Here is an 18,837-nt window from a genome sequence, read left to right as displayed (position 1 = left end):
CTCAACTCATTCTACACTTTTGCATTTTTTATTCAATTGGCTCCATGTACTTTACTTGACGTGTATAACCTGGCTCTGAAATACAGGGCACTTAACATTACTACGTGACTCTGATTCAACCTCTGTGATTCATACTAGATTATATACTCTGCTGTGGTGGACAAGTGATAAATCCATTAGCTAGCCATTTCAGTAAGTGGAAGCTCCAATGAGCTGCTCAGGTCCATGTGTTGGTTGCCTGGAAACCTAATCGACTAGGCTATAAATGGTAGCTAACAATGAAATAATGTATGGCAAGGTAGTTAGCTAGCTAAATGCATTACCATAGACTGAGGAGATGAGTCAGTCATAGTCGTTTTCCTTTTGTAAGAAAGTGTCTGATGTAGCATGTCATCTTAGCACCCTTGGGGTCATTGGTCAGCAGGTCATTGGTCACCATTTGCCCATGAGTTCTGATGTTTATTCTAGTCTGATTAGTGTCTTTATGAGAGCTTTACGCTGCATTTTATTTTGCTCAGGTTGGTCAGGGATTCCACATAACCTGGGAATGGTGGGATTTAGAATTTACATTTACAGCATTTGGCAGATGCCCTTATCCAGAACGACTTACAATTATCTCATTTATACAACTGAGCAGTTGAGGTTTAAGGGCCTTGCTCAAGGGCCCAGCAGCTTGATGATGCTGGGATTTGAACTCTCAACCTTCCCATCAGAAGTCTAACATCTTAACCACTGAGCTATCACTTCCCAATTTAGAACAGTTGGCGCACCCTATAGTTACAGCTTTGAGGTAATCGCACAAAATGCAGATATATAAAACGCACATATACATACCAAATAAAAACCTTAGCAAAAATCAACAAGTGTGTAGGTTTTTCTTTCTATGGTTATTAAACAGGAGGGGAAAAAAAACACACTGTAGACCACTAGCTTGCTTGCCGGCCAGGCAGTTATGCCAAAAATACTAACAACCCCAGGCATCCGGGCTGGTGATTGTCTACGCCTGCTCTGTCTGCAAAGCTCTGTGCCATACTTGTTCATATTACTGTTATCCAGAGTATCACCAGGTATGTGTAAGGAAGTATCTTATATGTACATTATAAAGTGCATTCTAAAAATATTCCACATAATTCTTATGTTTTAAAGGCTTGACAAAGGAATTAAGAGGACTGTAGCTACAGCTGAGCGAAACGTACAGCACTGAACTACAGCCAAATCAGTAGAACAATACAAATAGAGCTCCTTGAAGTGCCTTTTTAGACACAGTACAAATAATGACTCAATATACAGCAATAGGTATATTTTGCTAAGCAGACATAGTTAACAGAACTGAATCTGTAGTCGAAAGAGAAAGTGATTGTTTCTCTGTCAATTTAATGAACTGTTTTTGCAGATTCTTACTATTCATTATATTTTAGCATACCTCTAACTTACATATGGTCCTACATAAATAATAATAATCTATTATAAGAAATGTATTTCCTTACACTGCATTCACTCCTTGCCCTGCTCAAGTCACTTGGTACTTGGTGGCCAGTGGGAGTTCCAACTGCTCCTGCCATGTTTTCCTTGGCAGTGTGTGGCTGCAATATGGGCACACAACCTACACAGCTAGCTACAGAACCTATGCCAAGCCACACACTTGACCACAAATCAAATGTCTTCCTGCTAAAAAATGAGATGTAATGTTGATTTTGACCATGAATCAGATGTATTGCTGCTAAGAGCTGCTAAGAGCTGTTGTGTAAATTTCATCAGAAGGTCGTGAGTTCAAGCCTCAGCACCACCAAGCTGCCACGGTCGGGCCTTAGAGCCAGGCCCTTAGTCCTCTCTAGACCCTGCATTCTCACCACACTGGGATATGCAAAGAAAAGAATTACACTGTAATGTGTCTATATGGGAAAATAGTCTTTCCTCTTCGTCTAACTGCCTTTACAGTGTGTCATATCTGCCATTTATTATTTATTGTCATCATGATGTTCAGAAACAGCGACTCATATTGAATAGGTAGAATCCCAAAAAAAAAAAAAAAAAACGCTGGCCTATCTGTTGCATAATAATACATCAGTATATCAGTTCTGAAATCAGTCCAGAAACCGATTTCTACTGTGGTCTAGAGTTCACTTCAAGTAAACTTTTGTGTGGGCCACACCACCTTTAAAACAATTTTACTCCAGACCCTAGGTGTCAAATCACATGATTTTTTTGAACTTATGCTTCAAGTTCCACAGTGGCAACTATCTCATTTTCGTATCTAAGGTATTCTTAGAATTGTTGCCCAGTATCGAGGACAGGTGAAGAAACACTAATTACACATTACATTAACATTAACGATTACGATAACATTAACGAGCATTTACGTTAAGTAATTAAAACTTGTAAGAGTTGTACCTGTAATCTAAAATTTAAAAAAAAAAAAAAAAAGGTGTCCACAGCACCAAATAAGGAATAAAATGCTATAGCGTAGCAGTGCAGTGTTTTATTCCTCTTATACAGCAGCAATGCTAACTGTTTTTTTTATTTATTGAAGAACGTCATACTTCTTATTTGTTTATAGTTACATTTAACGTTTAAATTTGTAAAACAAGTTTCTGTAATCTCTTATGTATTTAACAGCTATAAACATTTGTTCCTTCATCAGCCGCTCTTTTTTTCTCTCTGGATGTTAATTAAAAAAAAGAAGAAAAGAAAAAAACGCAGCTTGTCATGTTACCAAAGAAACCGCAAAGCCCTCCATACTGACTATTTTAGCTTGTCGGAAAGCATTACTTCTGACAGTTACAAAGCAATGACACTGGAGGCTCCTTCTAAAAATCCTAAATAACGATTTTGTCACAAAATCATCACCATATCAACAATTGCACATGTTTTTTACAATTTGTTTATGTGGAGCGTCCACCGTACAAGTCCTGGTGTATAGCTTTTGCTTTAGAAGTGATAACATATTAGAATTGCTTTATTATAATCTTACAGCTGGAGCTACTGTACATATAGAAAATGAGTCACACCTTCTGACCAATCAGAATCGAGAATTTGAAAGCAATATGGTGTAAAATTTCTTATTGTTCTTTGGTTAGGAAGGAATTTATCTTGTATAAGCACAAACCTGCACTGAACATCCTCTGTATGGACTCACGTATTTGTGCACTTTTAAACTTTCTTAAAGCCTGCAGTTCCATTGGATCAACATTGAAATATAAATCACTCTCATATGAATGAGTGCAGCTTTGCTTTAAACTTTTTTTATTTGCCTACCTGTAAATATCGTCATTGACTGGCTTTATCTGCTAAGTGGATTGCACAGCATGTTGGATTCCTCCAAGGCTACTTGGCATCTGTGATGCAAATCTTGTCTTCAGAGTGATCCGTCTTTTTTAAGGCGTACTCCTGACCGCTGCTTCACTCTCTTCATCGCTGTCTGCCTGCCTCTTTCACTCAGCCACCGCAATCATTCCAGTGGTTTTTAGGGGGTTCTGGCAGTGCAGCTGGGTTGGCCTCATTAGAAGCTTCTTGGTTTTCCTTCACTGTTTCTCGTAATGATTATTCAAATCAGAGATGCAGGTGGCAGGCGCAGGACATATGTTGTGTATGTTTTCAGCATCCGCTGCGGTTCCTCTGCTTCCATCATCTTATTACAGGAACAAAATTTGAATTCTGACAACTCGAAAGTGTGAACTGCAGAATTTTGATCAGAGCTTGGCTGGTCAAGGCCCTACTCAGTTACAGTTTAATAGGCAGTTCAAGCCATGTCAGAGGTGTATCAGGCTTATGCATGCCTGTCACGCTACCCTTGGTTTACATCTAATGTCTCTTTTCCATACGCTCATGAGTGTAGAGCCAAGAAATCTCTTAAAATCACAGAACCAACATTGGAAAATCAAATACACATAAATATACCAGTTATTCACTGCGTCATGTCACATTTTAGGTGTTTTCTTTAATTACATGCAGTTTGTTGTATTAGTACCCTCTTCATGACCTCTTCATGGCAAAATCAATAAATAGTTATGCGTCTACTATGGCGGAATATAGAGCAGATTTCTTCATTGTGCTTTTAAATGTAATATTTAATCCTGTGTAGCATGTGAAGCATCTGATGTGAATTCAGGGTCATACTGCACATTTAATCCAATATAAAATAAAGTAAGTCTAATTAAATAGCTGCCATGTAACATGAAGTACAAAGGTTAAAGCAATGTAGGGTAAAAAGAGAAAGAACGAAAATTTATGAAGAAGAAAAGTTTGCACGCCCTTGTGCAAAAATGAAGAGGACAAAATTAATAATTCTGTATAACAACGAGATTTATTGGTAGAGACAGACCTGCTAGCCTTTGCACATTTGGTGTAGGAACAATTATACAAAAATTTTTGACATTAGAGTACGCTGCACTTAAAAATGCTCAAAAAGCGCAGTCTTCTTAAGTCCTCCTAAATAAAACAACTTATGAGCCAAACGACATGTAAATCTGGAATGACTGACAGATGTGTAGGTGTTTTGAACTTGCTAATATTAACTGGCGCTGCCTGGAAGTCCCGCTTCTTTCTCAAATCTCATATTAGTAATCTCTCGATTTTCTAAGTTTAAAGATGTGCCCTCGCTTTATATCAAGTTAAATGTAGAATGTTTTAAGTTGAGTATGTTTGACCTAGCTAAACATTAGACAAGTATATAGTTAACATCAGTTAACAGTTAAGAAGACACTAGAAATGTTTACGTTTACGCTTCCTTGATTGTTCGTATACATAACGTCAGTTTCCTAGAAAAGAAAGGATGCAGGTAAACTATTTTACTGTAAACTTTTCTACTATTCTGCCTGTAAACTTTTGTTATGACTTTTTTTTTTCCACTCTCCAAGCACCTGGTGGAAGGACTATATTGAAAATATTGTCTGTTCTAACTCTGCCATGTGGCTTGGCAAATCCCATACTTTGTTCCACACACTGTCTTCTTCAGATCGGGATTGAGAACCAAGTGGGTTCTTGTTACAATGCATTTCAGTTGATTTTGCCTTGCAGTGGATTTCTTTTTTGTAATTTTTTTATTAAATTTATTTGTGGATTTATAATTGTGAAACGAAAGCAATTTTTGTTTCTCCATTCGAAATCCGTCGGGGATGCATACTTTTGCTCTGAATAGTAACTAAACAGTGTTATACAGTCATATTTCAAAATAACAGCATGAATAAATGGAAATGTATGCCACAGAGATTAATGGCCATACTGTTCTTTAGGGTTGTACCGCACTTGGCATTGAGCCTCTAGCCTTCATGGAGCTTCTTCACACTGCAGCTCGGTAATAAAAGATGAGCTGCCTCATTCAAGACACCGTGTACTTTTACTCAGTGTCCTCTCAGGAATTCACACAGGTCTTTTAAAGTGACTCAGCGCTCGTTCACAGTGGTTCATGTGGTAGCCGAAATTTCTCAGTTAAGGGTGATTCACACTTCTGCATAGTCGCATGGAAGCATACATGCGTCAGGACACAGAGACAGGAATTATGGGTAAGCTTAGCTGGAGGAAGAGACATTGGCATATTCAAAATTTCAGCATCACATCATGTAAATCTGTGGTGCTGTGCGTCATGCAAATGTTGATTGGTTGAGCAGATACGTAGTCTTGGGAACTTTTCCCCCCCTAGCCCAGATGTACTTGACTAGTCAAGCAGTTGTTTCTGTTTCTACCCCCATTTCAGTATTTATGAGTTACCTTATGATAATGTAGACAGGTTTTTGTAAACCAAATATTGACGGATAGATTTTTCTTGCAGCAAGCCTCTCGCACGCCAGGAGCGCTCAGAGCGAACATTAATAAGGTTTGCCTGTTAGAAAAACCCAATTAGGATGCTGTATTTCAGAAAAGGACTTCGCTTCTGGCAGTGATTAATTTCTCTTCTTGCCAAGTTCATCTTGGTGAGCATTAACAACTTTGCAAGCCCTAGGAACATAAGCCAGTAGGAAACAATAGGGCCATGCTGTCTTCTTGCTTAAAACAATGCAAATAACAAACATCAAGAAATTCTAATCATTAAGTAGCAGTCATGTCAACTTTGTGCTAGCTCTTTTCATTTCTGATCAATCCTGTAAAAAAAAAAATTTGTGTTGTCAATTTTATTAAGGAAATAAAACATTTCTAGCCCAATTTCGGGGTAATATCAGCATAGATCGTCATCATCAAGTAGAGTGTAAACTGCTCTTCATCACATCTAGGCTTTTATTTCTTCTTCCTGCTCCAATGAATCAAGAGCTTTCCTTGTTTTTCTGTACATTTTTGGTTTGTATGTAGCAGTCTGGTTTGGGGTGTAACCAATATGATTACATTGTCACTGTGTTCTAAACGAATACATATGATTAGCTATTTTCCCAATAGCATGCCAGAAAGATTTACATAATATCTGGTCGACACTAGAGGTGTGTATTAGGACTGGGATCCTGCAGGATACAACACAAAAATCATGTGAAGGAGATTTCTTGTGGGCGTGAGCGAGTGAGATAAGAAGCTTGTGGGACAACCAAAGACCACGTTCATTAACGTGAATGCACAGTATATGGCATCCTTAGTAACTGTTTGGTCAGGGAAGCTACTAATTTGTTTATATTTTGTGAAATAGTGCTAACCTAATTTGGTAGAATATACAGCAGGCAGGTCGAAACAAAAATAATAACGGCACACGCGAGGTTGAAAAAAAGAATATGATGTGTAGATGAGACTAAGTATGGACTCGAGTGATGTAGCTGAGGTTGAGGAGCAGTCATAGCCAGAATGCTGAAATCCATCCCTCTGTGTTTTCCAGTGGTAGGGTTCATATTTAATTATTAAATATTTCAAGTTGATGCCCACTTTAGATTTAAATCGAATAGAGATACGGATATTTGGAGCACTATACAGTTACAGATAGTGTCATTGTGTTACAGCCCTATTGGTTTTGTACATATGACACTGCCTCCTAGTGCACATACTCGTGTTACATGTAAGAATGTTGGCTTATGCAAACATCCGCACGTGCTCGGAGATACAGATTCACAGAAGTATAAATCAGGCCTGGTTTTAAAGAGCCAAAGCTGGCAGTAAACATTCAAATTTTTAACTGGAAAGAAAAGCACTTTGTAGTGATTAAATGCAGCTCATCTTCTCTAATCGAGGTGGGCACGTTTAGTTGGGAGAAAACTTAGTCGGGGAGTCATCTGGACGGCCAGGTGGCGTTGTAAACACAGTGCTGGAAGAGAAAGTGCACCTGCAGCACCGACAACCAGATGTGGAGAATGCAAAGTGCTTTCATCGGAACTGCCATGCAAACACTTGAAGCAATTTAAGCATAAAAAAAATGCTTTCTAAGTAGATGTTGAGCTTACTTAGGCATTTTTACATTTGGAAAAAAAATAGTCAATATGTGGGTTGTTTTGTTTTTTTGAAGTGGAGTGAGTAGTGAAAATGTTTTTAACTGAAAGTACACAAGTGATTGATGCACCACATAGATCCTCCAAAGAAGAATTAAAGGAGTTCTTGGAGTTCTTCAATTGTACCGTGCTGAATTACACGCCGTGACGAGAATGATAACACTGATCTGTGGTCTGTTTGGGAAATAAAATGGGGTCACAATGATTTTTGAAAAGGATTTACATTAAAATACATTTAGAATAAAAGTATGTAGGGCTATAGCCTTCAAAGATTCAGTTCAGGAGGCTGGGCAATATGATATCATGATCGATATCATGATAAAATGTCATAATACACTTTCCTTTGAAAGTAAATTATTTAACCAAAGGAGTAAAAATATATTAAATATTTTTGGCCTTATAGAAATTTAAAGATTCTCTACAAAACTCTAACCTCAAATCAGCTGCTTCCAATCAGTTAGTAATTATTATAAAAAATAAAGAAGGAAAATTGCATATACAATATTTGCAATATTGTTTAAATTTTTTTTAAAATACCAATTAATATATTAATATATTAATATATTTTTTTTATTTTAAACATTTTAACATTAAATAAGCTACTTCCAGTCAGTTTGCGATTATTAATAAAATGTGTAGAACATTTTATAGCATTCCTTTTTATATAAAACTGTTTTATAAAATTTATTTGATATTAAGATTTTGTATTGAATTTTAAAGAATCGGTACAAAACTTCAATTTTCCAGTCAGTGTAATTGTATATATGTATATATTTTAAATATTTTTAAAAAATCATGATATCAGTGGTAAATATATATTTACGTGATTACAAAATGATTGGAAGTAGCCTATTTTGTTGAACTTAAGAAGCTGAGTAAATAAAATTGTAAAGTATAAGTTTTTAGGTGTTTTTATTTTTTCATTATTTCAGTGTTAATTTAGATTTTAGATTAATTTAGATTAGATTTTAGATTTTTTTAGATTAGATTTTATTAGATTAAACTTTGTCATCACAGTTTTATCAACATTAAATTGTTTTTTTGTGTTAATGTTACTACTCTTTTGTTGGCTTTTTTTTTTTAAGCAAACTTGTATAAAATATATTGTAGAAATGTTGTCATATCGCGATATGATATTTTTGTCATATCATCCACTGCTAATCTAGAGTCTAGGGTGGAGCTTGTGAGTCACTCAGACTCATTAGAGTAGGCGAGTAAGTTGAGATGTCAGCAGAAGAAAGCGAGCACTATTTATAACTTCAGAACGCCTTCGAGGGCCAGATGTTCAGCCGTCATTAGCAGTATTAGAAATATCCCTACTCGTCATAGCATGCATGCCTCCATATTTCAACCTCCACTTTGTGGCCACATAAAACTAGTCAGTTTGAGGTTGAAAGTCGCACGGACTTTAAATAAAGATGCAGAATGGCTTTTCCATGCGTGCTTCCTGTGGAGATTTTTAATGAATGGGTTTGGCAGTAAAGCACGCTCATAATAAACTGACTTGTGTGTCAGTTTCAAAGGAAGAGAAATACATGAATGCGTCACAGCATATGGTTCCCTATATAGTACTTGACAAAATGAATGTTACAGAATCTATTTTCTCATCAAGATCGACTTGCAAATACGTGTGGCGGCTGCGAAAAACCATCTGTTTTTACCCTGGCTGAATTCTGGAAAACAGCCAAAAATTAAAAAAAAAAAAAAAAAAAGTAGGGTTTTTTTTTTTTTCTTTTTTTCCCTGTCAGTAGAATTCTTTGAAACATAAATGTGTTTTACCCAAACAACTTGGAAATGTTTTTATTTAGGCTAGTTTCTAACCTTAATTTGTGTCTGCCTGCTAAAATCATGTTGGTTAAGAAGCTAGTTTAATAAATACACTGGTAAATGCAGTTAGTCTGCCTAAAGATGTCTAAGATCTTGCTAACTAAAGGCTTTTCTCATGATTGGATGAGTTTTTGGATAGTTACATGCCGTAGTAAAATGAACATAAGCCTAATCAAGTCAGCTAGCAGTCAGATACCGGTCGTCAGAATGTTTGCAGTGGTCCTGTGCCGTCACATCATCATCAAAACAGAGAAGAGCTCTTACACGCTAATTAAAAAAATTAATGACAAGAAATTTAACCAACAGTACTGAGTGAAGGAATTTTACTTTACATTTCCCACTGTAAACATATAATTCTTTGCACTGTGGCAGCAGTGTTGTTTTTCCATAAATAGATTAAGTTATAAAGGTAGCGGTATGCAGGACATCTTACAGTGGAATTGGAATAAAAGTTTTCACTGTAACTTTCTCCTTTTTTTTACGTTTGGAATTAACCAGAGTTTAAAATGTTAGAATCTATGTCAGGTAAACCTGTATGTATGTGTGTATGTGTATATATGTATGTATGTATGTGTAATTAATATATATATATATATATATATATATATATATATATATATATATATATATATAATTACACATACATACATACATACATACATTTTTTTTTTTAAACAATATATAGTAGAAAATGGCGTTTCCCAGGCTGCCACACATCAACCATAATTTCCATGCAAGACTTTTTTTTTTTTTTTGGCCTCAACCTTGGAGTTCATTATATGTTGAAAGTTACATGTTACAATTTTTGCCTTCACTTCGAATTGCAATCTTCTTATTTTTATAACACAAATACGAACATTAAAATGAACAGTACATGAGGTGAAATTGTAATAATTACAGCGAGTTAATTGAAGATTGGCAGCAAACTATATACCAATAGGTACATTACTTTATATTTTGAAATATGTATTTTTGAAAACATTCATTATTCCATGTAGAATGTTACAGTCGAGTGTCATTTGAAGTGTTTTTGACTGAGCCAGTTGAACATTATTCTTCATAATCTGAAGACAGAAATGGTATTTGGGTTCTCCCACCTGCAGAGAGTTTGTGTACCTGCAGCTTTTTTATTATTATGCTCATTTTAAAATATAAATCATAATTATATGTGTTGTAATGGCCATTTGAGCTGTGATTCTTATCGTTCAACAGCTTGAAGTGGTGCTAGTCTATTTCTCAAGACTGAAGGAAAAAAAAAACCAGCATCTTATGCACCACTAATCCCAGTCCTCTAGGTTTTAGTAGTGCCCTTCCTCAGCTCATTTTCAACTCCTCGGCCATTTATTGAGCCAATTGGGAATTAAACTGTGTGTGTAAAAGCAGGATAAAAGTAACAATGTACGGTCCAAAATGCTGTAATGCTTTTTAAGGTCCGGAAAACACCCGATAAGTGACGGGTCACTGGGGCATCAGGGAGTCGATCGTTAAGGTTCTCTGCTGCCTATGGCTAATAACCTAATCTAAAAATATAACAATGTCACAGTATTAATCACCTGTTTAAAAAAAAAAAAAACACAAGCCAGTGGTGAAAACTAAAGAGAAATATTCAGTATGCAAAAAAGATCAAATTCATAATTGTTCTTTGTTATAAAGATATTTTTGATAGTGACCTTGTCATAAAATTTCATCCACTATTTATTATGTTGTTATTATAAAAATATATATATATACATATAAAAGGTCTGATTACACTGCAGAAATCTTAGCAAGTGGACATATCTTATAGTCAAATTTATCTAGTGTTTCCTATTATAGAACTACAGTAAACCAAATATGAGTATTAAACCTATTTCTACTTCTAGTCTTGTTCTATTGGCAGATAATTTTTCTAAATTTTAAGCATTTATTTCTGAAAAGAAGCAACATTATCTGCCAATAGAATAAGAAACTTGAAGTTCAAAATGAGAAAAAAAGCATCTAAAAACAGAATAGTTATGATATTTGATCTATAATCTCATAATGAAGTGGTTTCGCAAAAGCAGTAGTGCAGTTATACCGTATATCGGCACGGCTGTGATTCAGTGTAACCGCACGATTGCGAGTGTGATACTGCTTTTATACATCAGGTCTATAAGAAATTAATATAGATTAAGTGACATTTCAGACACAATATGGCCAAATAATTTGTTATTTTTGCTCCGCTAGTGGAAATAAATCTTGAAGAAGATGGCGTTAGCTCACATTGATTTGTACATTTCTGTTAAAGGTGCTTCCAGTGAACCTGGCTTCCCTTCTTCCCTTTCTTCTTTTCATAGGAGCAGTAGTTTTGTTTAGTGCTGGTCAGCAGTGCCATGAACTTTGCGTTTAATAGTTGTTGTGTATGCTAAAGTTATGAACATGCTAGGAATAGCAGAATAGGTAACTAATGTTTACAGCAGGCGCTAAAGGGTTGGAACATTTTTGGGGAGTCACAACCAGACAGAAATGGATGAGAACCACTGGAGGAAAGAAAATTCATAAAAGTCAGCGGTGAGGTAAATGTCAGATCATACCCCATGACTAATCTCAAAACTGTGACACCGTAGTGCTAGTAACAGAGGTTGTGAGCTAATGTTCCAGCACTGCCACAGAGCCAGTGTGTGCCCTTCAGCAAGCCCCTTAACCAGCATCTGCTCAACTACTGGATTCCCCATGGCTTGTAAACATCTGGTAAATGAAATGTAACTGAGCACTGAGCCAGGACTAATCTGCACTTTACATCCCACACATCAGTGTAGCTTAACAAACAGAAGGCTTATAAATTACTATATTTAAGAAAGGCAGACTTTCAGACTCCAATGTTAACACTCATATTCACTCACTTTGAAAAGCTGCCAAAATGTCCCGTATCCTCCATTGCCCAGGAAACCAGCACGATTCCACGAGACGCTTTCAGTCCAAAGTCTGGTTTGTGTAAAGCGTGTTCTGCTCAGGCTCCAATATCCAATAAGATCTCTGTAAGACCGCAGAGAAATTACTTAGTGTTGTTTCCTTCTTCTTGTGTGTTTTATTGTTCCATTTGACTTTTATTACCAAGCTGAATCTAATGAAAGAAGGAGAACCATGCAGACCCTGCAGCAGGACCAAAACTCTTATTTGAAATGGAGCGCCTGTTTTTCTGTTAACTTCACTTTTTTTTCTATTAAAGCAAACCTTTCCCCTTTCTTTCATTTTAGAGCAATAAAATAGAGCAGAAGTACAGACTAGAATCAATAGAGCCTGAGGAAATGGGTCTGTCTGAGAAAGGTTGGCCATGTAGGCACATGCGTGCTGATGTTCGTGATCTTTCCTCAGCCAAAGGGGTCTGGTTTTGTTTGTTTGTCTTTCTTTGAGGACTGTTTCTCGTTGGAAAATAGAATCCCATGCAGAGGAGAAAGTTCCTAATGCGCCTGATTTATTTGAATTTTTTTTTTTTTTTTTTTTTCCCGAAGACTGAGTCGTGTAAAAATGTTCTGTCCTTTCTTCCCTGTATTTATTTATTTATTTATTTTTGTAATGTAGAGTATGTGAGGGTAGAGCTCTGTATCCTAGCGTTTTGAATCATAAGAAGCCTATTTGTCTGTCTTCATACATGCCATATGGTGCTTCCTCCCATTTCAGATATTATAGACTGCTGAGATGTATAAGTTTGGAAGTATTCATAAAAAGTAAGCTTGCAGCTGTTGAAATTAGTGCATTTTTGCATATTGTTATACCATTCACACTTTTATTCTTGAACATTTACGCAGTTATTCTATCATGTGGCAGCAGCGCAATACATACTATTATGCAGACGCAGGTCAAGAGTTTCAGTTAATGTTCATATCAAACATCAGAATGAAAAAAAAAAAAAAGATCTCCGTGACATTTACCGTGGCATGGTTTTTGGTGCCAGATGGGCTCGTCTGAGTGTTTCAGCAACTCTTGACCTCCTGGGAAGTCGAACTTTGAGGTGGATGGGCTAAAACAGCAGAAGTGCACATCAGGTTTCACTCCTGTCTGCCAAGAACAGGAAGCTGAGGCTACAGTGGGCACAGGCTCTCAGAAGGACTAGACTTGTCGGTGGTGGAGGCATCCCTGTCGACGCCATTGGCCTCGAGTTCATCTTGTTGAAAAAAAAAAAAAACTAATAGCCTGGACATAAAATCTGCTCAGGCTACTGATTTGTTCGCTCCAGCTTACTTCTAATGGTCTTGGGCCCCTAGTACAACTTGCTAACCTACATATCCATGAAAGGTAATCTTGTCTAGCAGGTGGGACCAGTAATGTATTCATTCTGACTAGCAGCTTGTTTGCATTTCTCAACAACAGATTCATCATAATGTCACTTTTGTCATAGTCTCGGTATTATCTTTTAGTAAGAGAGCCAGCATCAGCACCCTGGGTTAATACTGTTGGTACATATGAAGAAATCATCAGTCAAGCTCAAGTAATACCCCAATCAACCCAAGTCGACGAGCATCTCCTTCCAGGAGCTTTATGTTCAGCTCTGTGTGTCAGTCACTTCTTTATTATTACAAATCAGAAAGGACCCCAAGAACTAATTTAAATCCATACCGAGCTTTGCTCAGTTGTGGCTGTGGTTATAGACTAAACACTTTTTAGACGCAAGTGCGATATTGCATTCTCAGTTAAGATGACACTTTTGGCAGAATAATCAGAGATTAATTCTCAAATGCAGTCTAGCCGTCACATGACTAGCAGGCTAGGGGCCAGATGGGCCGCCAGGGAATCCACTGACATGTGAAATGTCTGTTTGATTAAAATATGTCAGTAAGAAATGTAGGTTTTGTCCCAGGCTCAGTCATTATGAATGACAGGTTTGCTTACTTTTAGCCACTTTGAAATGTAGATTCCATTATTTTGTGGTACTAGTGTGAGTTTCAGAGAAGGAAAGTCTCTTTTCTCTCTACCTGAATTAAAAACAGACATATAATGTGTTTTGAATCCAATGCTAAACATCTGTCTTTTTCAAATCCAATGTCTCGCTGATGCTCGACACAGATCGTTAGCATTAGATGAACCTTTCCAGCTGTCACAGTGGTTTTGTTGTGCAACATTTTTCTGTGCTCTAAACTAAAAACATTAAATGAAAAATGGTGGTTATTTTTCAAAGGTTAGCCTCATCGACCTGCTGTGTTGATGTCATAGAGTAGACTAAGGGCACTTTCACATCCATTAGTCCGTTTACTGAGTCTGAAGTCTGAATACGAACCAAATGGGCTACTTGCACTCAGAGTTATGATGTATTTCCATTTTAAAATAGCGCAAATCTTGCATATCCGTTAGCATTGTTTTCATTCGGCAGTACAGCAAGACAGCAATGTCTAACGTTTGTTTGTTTTTCAATCTTGCAAAATAGTGTTGGGCTAACATTAGTTTGATAGTGTTGGGCTAACATTAGTTTGATAGTGTTGGGCTAACATTAGTTTGATAGCGTTGGGCTAACATTAGTTTGATAGTGTTGGGCTAACATTAGTTTGATAGCGTTGGGCTAACATTAGTTTGATAGCGTTGGGCTAACATTAGTTTGATAGTGTTGGGCTAACATTAGTTTGGGTGTTTGTTTTTATTAATAGGAGTTTTCTTACGTTCATAGTTGAAGCGTACAGTCTGATACATTTCTCCAGCTTTCTAAAATGAGCTTTACAAGTGATCTTATATATAAGATGAATGTGGTTGATGTCATTTTCGGGAAATTATTACAATGGGTGTAATATAGTGCCATTGTCATTATACTGGACAAGCCGGAAGCACAAGCGCCATTTTGGTCATAACGCAGAAGTGTTCGTGTAAGTAACCCATTGATACTTTCGGTTAGTCTGCAATTTGGTTTGTTTTCATTTCACAGTGCACGTAATTAAGCAAATCAAGAAGCAAAAAGAAGTTGGCTAAGAGGGTGTAGAGCTAGAAACATATTAATAAAACTCTTTCGTTCATTGATTAGAAGTATGGCAATGGAAAAAGGTAAACCAACCTTTGCCAAGGGCGGGTGGAAATCACAAAAATCCTCAGAGCACGGAGAAGATGGAGCCAGTGCTTGTTATACAGTATAAATAACTAGTTTAAAAGGCTTTGTGTATGAAATCCAGCATTTACTTTCTCTTTTTTTTTCCCTGTTTAGCAGCTCGCATCTACAAAAAAGATGTTGTTGTTTTTTTCCTTCCTGCAATGTTGAATAGCTTTAGCACTCAAATCTCACAAGTTCACATAGAACCGGACCAAGACCACCTCAGACGAGTTATTTTGGTCCATACTTATGCGTGATTGCTGTGTTCTTACCCGTCCAAATGATCTGTCCAAAGGGAGAAAACACACAAGGGTTCATTTCAAATGGATTAATCTTTGCATAAGTGAAAGCACTGTAAAAGCAGAGTTAACATAAAGTCGTTTTGGTCGATGGTCCCCCGACATTTGAGCTGCCGGTGGTGTTATCTTGTGTGCATGTGTGGGTGTGTTTTTATGCATCCCAGCAGGGAAGGCTTGGCTCGCGCTCACACAGTTGACACAAATATTGCTTTGCTCGGAATAAACAAACGGTATGTAATCATTACAGTTATATTTTTCACCTTGAGTGTTCTCAGACTAATTAAGGAAAGTGTGTGGCTGTAGCAGCCGTTGTGCCAGCTGGCTGCCTCGTGCTCTCTGGACTGATGAATAAAGGCATAAATTGTTCATGGTGGACAGACAGCTCTCCAGCGACCCTTAAGCCCCGGGCATTGGCTTGCTCCAGCCATCAATCTCGAGACCTTTTTATCGATACTCCCCATGCTTCCATCCTGTATCTCATTACAGATATTAACTCCAGTACATCATGTTGGAGATGTATTTATTAAAAAATTAAATCTCTGTTCTGACTGTTCACTTTATATATCACTTGTCCTTCACTATCTGTCTTTTTTTTTTTTTTTAACAATACTTATACCTCTTCTTACTTCTTTTGTTCTGTCTCAGTCATTGATGGGTCCCTTTGAGCTTTGCTGTGTCTGTCTCTCTCTCTCAACTTAAATGGCCTTGTTTAAGCCCTGGTCCCATTTGGTGCCTTCCATTAGTGCTTCTTCTCCCAAGTGTCATGTTGGGATATAGGATTACACACCCCTGGGCCATGTGCTTCTCTTGCTCTGATGTGTACTTTGCTACCAAATTGATTGGGCTCTTAGTCTCCAAGCTGATGTTATCTGTTCAAAAGCACCTTCCTCTAGGGAGAGGACTATCCATCAAGGCCTGGTTTAATAAGACAAGCAGCCATCATGGGAAATTTCCTGCCAATTAAGGACAAAGCTGAGTGCAGAGGTGACCATCTACCCCATTTCTCAAATGTTTTATGCATGTTGCAAGGATGGGGACAGTTGGGTGCAAAAGTTAGCATATGCTTTTTTAAAAAAAAACAAACTTCAAAATGATTTTGCAGAAAATATTTCTTAGGATATGTATGGTCACGTATTATTGGAAAAATTGTCACATCTTGTATGCGAAGATATTAATAGTGGGGGAAATAATATCAGTTTAAAACATTTCCTTTCTGAAATATTGTCACATAACCTGCCCTCACATCCTATATTGATCCTCTGGATTGCTTTTCAATCCCATTCTTTATCATATTTAGCCCATTTCTATATTCTATCTGACCCACATTCTTTCTAACTCTGTTCTGAAAGGTTGCTTGCCAAATGTTTGAACTTTTTTTTTTTTTTTTTTTAAACCATTTAGGAATGCTATTAAATAACTTGTGATTTTTTTTCCTATTCAAAAACAATAGGGAGGGCAAACCTTTGCCTAAGCTAATGACTTCAGAGTTCATACATTATATGGCCAAAAGTTTGTGGACCTGACCATCACACACATATGTGGGTTTTTCCCAAACTGTTGCCACAAAGTTGGAAGCACACAGTTGTATAGTATGTCTTTGTATACTGTAGCATTACAATTTCCCTTTACTGGAGCTACTGTAAGGGGCCCAATCATGCACAAAGCGAGGTCGAGGAAGACATGGCTTGCCAAGGTTGGTGTCGAAAATCCATATATAGCAAGGAATAAAACACAACAGGACATGGTGTTATAGCAAATATTTTTCAACAACGGAACAGTGTGATGCCTGTTTGAATACGAAGCAGACAAAGCTTTTAATGCCTCATATACCAGTCATATGCCAATGATTACAATTATAATTTTATTTAAGAACAAAACACCATACCTTTTATCTGTCTTTGGTTACATTTGGTGTTGTGGAACGTCCATGAAACAAGTTAGTTTGTGTTACATCTTCACCGCTGACTATTACAAAGCACTGACACTGGAGACTCCTTACATCTCTTTATATGGAGCATCCACTTTACAAGTCCCTCTTTATGTTTTTCAATAAATATGATCATGTATTAGAACGAGCATCTTGATATAAGCCTATGGTTTACCTTAAAGCTGCTAAAGAACACCTTCTGACCAATCAGAATCAAGAATCCAGTGGCACTGTGAGGTATATTTATTCATCTGATTTACATACTTGTTTTTTTTTTTTATTTCTGTGGGTGTCTAAATAAAATAAAGAGTATAAATCAGGTGGGTGATGAAGCGTGCTAATGATTTGACTGTTTGTCCATATAATCTTGTGTAATTGCACTTTTATGCTCTTGGATTGAAAGGATTAGCTCATTATTTTTTCTCGCTAATTAGCTTTCCAGCCAAATTCTGATTATGACTTTCATAATTAACTGGCAGTTAAATAATCAGAGACCTGCTGTGTGAGATCTGTTTGTCGTGGTTGAAGCTTTCTACATTTTCTCTGCACCCTTTCATGCTCCTTTGAGGGTATCACTAAAGTACCCCTCTACCACCCCATCACTCCCCGCAGTCCATACACGCTACAACCCCTCCCACTCCCACCACACCCACTCCCACCTCTCCACACACGCTGCAACCCCTCCCACTCCCACCACACCCACTCACACCTCTCCACACACGCTACAACCCCTCCCACTCCCACCACACATGCTACAACCCCTCCCACTCCCATCACACCCACTCCACCTCTCCACACACGCTACAACCCCTCCCACTCCCACCACACACGCTACAACCCCTACCACTCCTACCACACCTGCTCCCACCTCTCCACACATGCTACAACCCCTCCCACTCCCACCACACTCACTCCCACCTCTCCACACACGCTACAACCCCTCCCACTCCCACCACACTCACTCCCACCTCTCCACACATGCTACAACCCCTCCCACTCCCACCACACACGCTACAACCCCTCCCACTCCCACCACACCTGCTCCCACCTCTCCACACACGCTACAACCCCTCCCACTCCCACCACACCCGCTCCCACCTCTCCACACATGCTACAACCCCTCCCACTCCCACCACACACGCTACAACCCCTCCCACTCCCACCACACCTGCTCCCACCTCTCCACACACGCTACAACCCCTCCCACTCCCACCACACCCGCTCCCACCTCTCCACACACGCTACAACCCCTCCCACTCCCACCACACCTGCTCCCACCTCTCCACACACGCTACCACTCACACCCCTCAACATTCGATCCCACCCCTCCATCTTTATTTCATTCTCAAACCCTCTATAGTT

At 37.9% G+C, this 18,837-nt stretch overlaps 1 protein-coding gene across 3 annotated transcripts in view; it reads left to right on the top strand.

Annotated features, from left to right (window-relative positions):
- sfswap (splicing factor SWAP) overlaps positions 1-18,837 on the top strand; it is a 104,568-nt gene that overhangs the window by 60,743 nt on the left and 24,988 nt on the right. The gene's annotated exons all lie outside the window — the stretch shown is intronic.

Source organism: Pangasianodon hypophthalmus, chromosome 15, assembly GCF_027358585.1.
Source record: "Pangasianodon hypophthalmus isolate fPanHyp1 chromosome 15, fPanHyp1.pri, whole genome shotgun sequence".
NCBI lineage: Eukaryota > Metazoa > Chordata > Actinopteri > Siluriformes > Pangasiidae > Pangasianodon > Pangasianodon hypophthalmus.
The sequence above is the reverse complement of the archived record's forward strand: the minus strand, read 5'-3'. Positions and strand labels throughout refer to the sequence as shown.